This window comes from Quercus robur, chromosome 8 (assembly GCF_932294415.1).
Source record: "Quercus robur chromosome 8, dhQueRobu3.1, whole genome shotgun sequence".
In the NCBI taxonomy this organism is placed as follows: Eukaryota; Viridiplantae; Streptophyta; class Magnoliopsida; order Fagales; family Fagaceae; genus Quercus; species Quercus robur.
The window spans coordinates 3385213-3391212 of record NC_065541.1 but is presented as its reverse complement, the minus strand read 5'-3'; the positions used below and the strand labels follow the sequence as shown (position 1 = coordinate 3391212).

Sequence of the window (6000 nt, the reverse complement as noted above, 5' to 3'; positions counted from 1 at the left end):
GAAACGGCGCGTCTTTTGAGATGAATATTAATGAGAAGCCGCAGTCACGAGTCCCAGGCAATAAGATTCCCGAGGTCAAAAGTACCGGACAACTCCTTGATTATTCTTGACGACCGAGTATGAATCAAGGGGGGGCTAATGTATGGCACCGAGACCCCAAAGCTCATACAGGTCTTGGGCCCAGGCCCATACCGATTTTGGATGCAGGCCCAGCGGAAAGGTCCAGTTGCCCTACGCCCTTCTTGAAACTGCCTTAACATGAAACAAGTTTTGGGGTCTGAGTTCCAACAAACGATCAGTTTAACTTTCCCGGGAAATTGAGTTGGCCGTGTCTAGAAAAGTCATGACATGCACGGGAAACTCATGATGTGCACGGGAACTGAGTTGTCGAACATAATCCATCAAGCAGGAACCAAGTTCCAAGGTCATAAATGCTGCACCGCCCTCTCACCTAAACATCCATTTTAACCAGATAATATTGGACCCTTAGTAGCACTAACGGTGGCTGTAATCATAATCTCCCCACTAACCTTGGCTATAAATAGAAGAAATTGAGGAGAAGAAGGGGTTCAGAAAAATTGAGAGAAAACAATCAAGTAAGAAAGAATAAACTGAGTGTTGCTTTGAGTCTTTCTGTCGAGAACGACCCAAAGTAGGAAATCCTCAAACCCACTACAAATAAATTGTGAGCCCAAGTAATCTAAGGCCCAGAAGTCTCGTACTTGGTTCCTACAGGATAATATCTAAATTGTTCTTTTTTTAATCAGTATGGTCAACTATTTTATGGAGGAGTTTTGAATATTTGGTCATGTAATAGTATTTAGTTAATTTTGGAATGGGCCAATTTAAATATGGGAGAAAATTTAAGGGTAAAGTTGTAATTTTGATCCCAAGATATTTTGGAACAAGTGGTCCACAATGCTCATCAACATAGCCCCTTTCTCTTATCACCATATGTATGCTCCTTTTTATTTCTCTATTTTCCTATCTCACTCAGCCACCGAAGCCCACACACATACACCCTCTAGTTCCCTCTATTTCTCACTCCCTCACCGGTAAACCAGCCATCCACCACCACTTTTGGCGGATTTCACTGGAGAACCCCATTAGAAACCCCATACGCTCCATTCTCTCAAAGCTTTAAAGGTAAAACTCTCAATTGTTTGGTAGCTTTTCAAGTTTTTCTAAGATTTCTTTCTAATCTAAACTACATGAGTGGTATACATGTGATTGAGTACATGGGTTTTTGATTTGGTGGATTTATTTGTTAAATGGTTAAGGGCTTTTACAAATGGTGATCAATTGGGGTTTCTTCATGGTTAAAAACTTGGGTTTCCTTGAGCAAATCGTATGAGTTTGATTTTGTGGAAGTTTGAGGTTGATTTTTGGAAGAGTGTTAACTTTGAATTTCTGAAATTGCAGTGTGAGCATGTGCTTTTTTTTTTTTTTTTTTTTTTTTGGTGGCATACCTAGTGTTTGATAAGTTGTTTATATGAGATTTTGGGTTTGATTCCTAGTTCTTAATATGCTTTAAATCTGGTGGTCTTAATGTGAGCGAATTCTCAAATAATTTGGGCTAGTCTTACAACTATAGCAATTTTCTAAAGCTGTCACGTCAGATTTGAGTCAGCCGCAATGCATGATTTTTAATAAATTACAGAAAAATCATTTTGGGCTGAATTTTCTGTGGTACATTGTATACATACAGGGGAATGTTTCCTTAAATTTTTGAATTAATCGGATAACTTTTCATTGACCAAACAATTTTTACAAAATGGCTGCCCTACTATGTACTAAATATGAAAGCAGGACTAAAACGCTGAGAAATTGTGGAATTAATCCCAAACCTTGGTTGATCTTATCTTTAGCTTATATATATTATTTAGTACCTAAAGAGATGCATGAGTATGCTATATTATCTTATGATGCACATTATTGTGGCAATGAATTTAAAATGTTTTGGTTGTGTCAGCACTATAAGTTTCTTGGATGCTTGTTTGGTTCCCGTTTGGGTAGGGGTACTTGTCTTAGGATGGTCAAGCTAGGCATTAGGGCCTTAGGTTTGATTTTTGAGCAAATATTTTCGGATTATGGAGACAAATTCGATAGCATAATTCGATAGCATAATAACCATGTTTCATAAATATTGTTTTTGGGTCAAACACATTTTGGAAAATTATATATGGATATATGTTTTCTTAAAAGTGTAGTATTGTGACCCTATTATATATGAAAATGCATCATATTTGGTATTACATTTGGGGAAATGCATGAATTGTTGACATGGAAAAATGAGCATCTTTTTTTTAATATTTGATAAAGAAATCTTGGATTTTATGATATATTAGAGAATTTAAAGATGCTTATATTGTTTTGTTGTGTGGAAAATTCATAGAAAATCTCTTGACAAGAATGAAGTTGAAAACCTTATAAACTTTGTAGAAGTTAGATTATTTAAGGTTTTCTGAAACTACCTGGATATGAACTATGTGTTTCAAAGTAATATAACCTGTGAGTTTATATGGTTTTAACACCATGCCATGTGTGATTTCCCAGTGATCACCGGATTTGATTTCCGTAGTCTTTATGACAATGGAATCAAATCTAGGTCAGTGCCCTTTCACTTTGGATGACGCGTTCTTCCCTACTGCCAATGGGGGGAAGAGGTTCCTTGATTGTGTGTGGATGAGGCTGCTGCCCATGGGGCTAAGAGACCACATGCAAGAGAGGTCTTATTTGATGCGCTCTCTTTGCTGCCCATGGGGGGAGAGTAAAACCTTGAGGGTATGGGTGAGGCTGCTGTCCATGGGGTCAAGAGTTTGCATACCAGAAAGGACAATATCATGCCTATTGAGAATGGGTGGATCCCTTGACCGGTCTATGTGGTAGTGTGGTATATTTGTGATAATTTACCTTACGTTAAATATTATGGTTTTGGAAATTATATTGTTGTTGCTTACAAATTATAGTATATAGTTTCAAGGTATTTACTTTGAGAAACTTTGTGTTTTATTATTAAATCATTCTTGTCATATTATTATTATTGAAGATGAAACTTGTATTTCTCCCACCCCTATTAATTATGCTACTTACTGGGCTTTAGCTCATCCCACTCTCCAACAGTTTTTCAGATAAATTTGCTATACCTCAGGCATGGAGCTTGTTTTATTGGTGGTGATTGGAGCATTATGCTAATTGAGAGATTTATGCTATGATTGGTTGGTGACTCAACTTTCTAAATTTATTGAGGCCATAGCTAATTTTATCGGAGGTTGGGCCCTTGAGGTTTGTTAGCCTTGGGCGTGGTAGGCATAGATTCTATCGTCGTGGTTGCCTATCCTAGGAAGGATTGTGATCTAATGTTGATCCATTTGGAGTTTTGGAATTTCATGTATATTTGGAATTTCAAGTTAGGCAACTGCCTAAAGCATTCCTAGTGAAAAAGGATCTCAAATTTTAATATTTGTTTAGCCCCAAAATTTAAGCAATTAAGAGAAAAATTCAAAGAAAAAAAATGATGAAATATATTACAAATCTTACCACTTAAAGCTCACAAACTAATGCGCCACTACTAAAAAATAATTAAAAAAATTATTTATTAAGTAGTTGAAACTCATCAATCATATTCATTGTTTTATTTATTTACTACTTAGCTTTAGCATTTTACAACTTGTAATCTTCCACTCACAAGCTGAAGAATCATTCTCTCTTAATTAAGAAAAACTGAAATCAAAAAACTAAAAATAAAAAATAAAGAACAATCTCAAAACTTAGATTCTTTGAATTCATTCCTGGAAATTTTGCCTCTCCATTTAAAGCATAAAAAAGTGATTTAAAAAAAAAAAATTAAAAGCTTCTTTGCAGTGGTGCATCGGACCCTTTTCTCCTTTTGACGTTCCCATGAGGTTTGTCCCTAAAAACCTCAGTTTCAGATTTGCGTAAAACCTCTCTCTCACTTGGTCTGGTTTTGTGCAACTGTAAACTAGCTTACTGTGGTAGTGGTAAGAGTTCTGAGGACACATAAGTCAGAAGTCATTGCTTATCAAGGATGTGGATACACTTTTAATGATGAATGCTAGAGTCATAAAAAAAAAATAAAAAAATAAAAAGTATGTAATTTTTGTCACAATTTATTAACACGTAACTAATTGTAAGTGTTGACAAAAAAACAAAAAAAGTCTACATTTTTATTACTTACAACTTGCTACATGTCGAATTATGTGGCACTAACATTGCTTGCTTTTAACGGGTAAGACTGCCTTACACCATGCTTGAGCTTCACAAGGTACAAAGCATTCTGCATTTTCTGTTTTTGATTTAACTGTACCCTATTCCTACCATTCACACCTCTGCCTAGTGGTTTACATACCGATATTTTCTTCTCTTTTTTCTTCTTTATTTTTTTAAAAGTAATATTTAACCCAAAAAAAAAATTTTTGTGAATAAGGTTCTAATTTAGTCATTGTCTTAAGGTACCAACAATCAAAATAGATCGAGTGGGAAGAAGAATAGCCGGGTGGAAAGGCAAGTTGCTTTCGAAGGCAGGTAAAGAAATCCTCATTAAGGCAGTGGCACAAGCCACCCCAACGTACACGATGAGTTGCTTTAAGATCCCGGATGCCTTGTGCAAGGAGCTAAACTCCATGGTCAGAAACTTTTGGTGGGGGCAGAAGGAAAATGAAAGGAAGATGGCTTGGATTTCGTGGGAAAAGATGTGCCAAAGGAAAGCGGAGGGAGGGCTAGGCTTTAGAGACCTTAAGGCCTTTAACTTAGCTCTTCTAGCCAAGCAAGGGTGGAGAATTATCCAGAACCCAGATTCGCTGCTGCATAGAGTTCTGAAGGCAAAATATTTTAAAAGTACAAGTTTTTTGGAAGCTCAAGTAGGGAACAACCCCTCTTATACGTGGCGAAGTCTGATGGAAGCCAAAAGTGTTGTGGAGAGAGGAATGAGGTGGAGCATCGGTAATGGGCGGAGCGTAGACATTTGGAGGGATAGATGGCTTCCGACCCCTAATTCCTTTAAGGTAGTTAGCCCAAGGAGTCAGGTGTCTTCAGTGGAAAAGGTGGAGCATTTGCTGGACAGCGATAGAAGAGAATGGGACATCAGTAAGGTGCGAAGTACTTTCCTTCCTTTTGAAGCAGAGACTGTTTTGGGAATCCCGATTAGCCCAAGCCTTCCAAATGATTCTAGGATTTGGGCATGGACAAGCAATGGGATTTTCACTGTTAGAAGCGCGTATGGGGTAGCGCTAAAAATGGTAAAGGATAACAAGGAGAAAGAAGACAAGGGAGAGTGCTCGGATCCCTCAAAAATGGATGAGGTTTGGAAGTCCATTTGGGGGCTCGAATGTCCAGGAAAAATTAAACATTTCCTATGGAGGGCATGCAGAAACATTCTGCCCACCAATCTCTGCCTTGCTAGAAGAAAGGTGTCAAAATGGGATGGTTGTGCTTGGTGTGGTGAGACGGAATCTTCAAGCCATGTGTTATGGGATTGTAAGGCTGCTGCTGAGGTCTGGAAGGAATCGGGTCTTAATTTGCCTAGGTGGAAGAATGATCATAGGGATTTCATTGAGGTGTTTTGGAAGCTAAAAGAGGAAGCAAAAAATATAGATTGGGTTGTGTTTGCAACGACGGCTTGGAGCATATGGAGTAACAGAAATCGTTACAAGCACGAGGGGAAGTTCAAGCCGGGGAAGATGGTAGTCAAGGAGGTGACCAGATATGTAGAGGAGTTTCGACAAGGCTTCACTTCAAACTCAACCACTCCCAAGCAGCCCCCTAGGCGTGATTCCCAATGGAGACCCCCAGATGTTGGACAGTATAAGGTAAATGTTGATGCAGCAGTGTTTAAGGAGGCAGGTAGTTGTGGAGTGGGGGTGGTAGTAAGAAATGAAGAAGGATGCTTGATGGGGGCTATGAGCAGAAAGCTTCCTTTTCCCTTGGGGCCGTTAGAAGCAGAGGCAAGGGCAGCGGAGGAGGGGATTGTGTTTGCAAGGG

General features: G+C 38.5%; 1 long non-coding RNA gene across 1 annotated transcript; it reads left to right on the top strand.

Moving 5' to 3' along the window:
- The first annotated feature begins 1005 nt into the window (after positions 1-1005).
- On the top strand, positions 1006-3000 carry LOC126697933 (uncharacterized). Its single transcript, XR_007646310.1, has 2 exons — positions 1006-1146; positions 2557-3000. It is a non-coding gene; the product is annotated as an uncharacterized LOC126697933 (long non-coding RNA).
- Positions 3001-6000: the final 3000 nt, after the last annotated feature.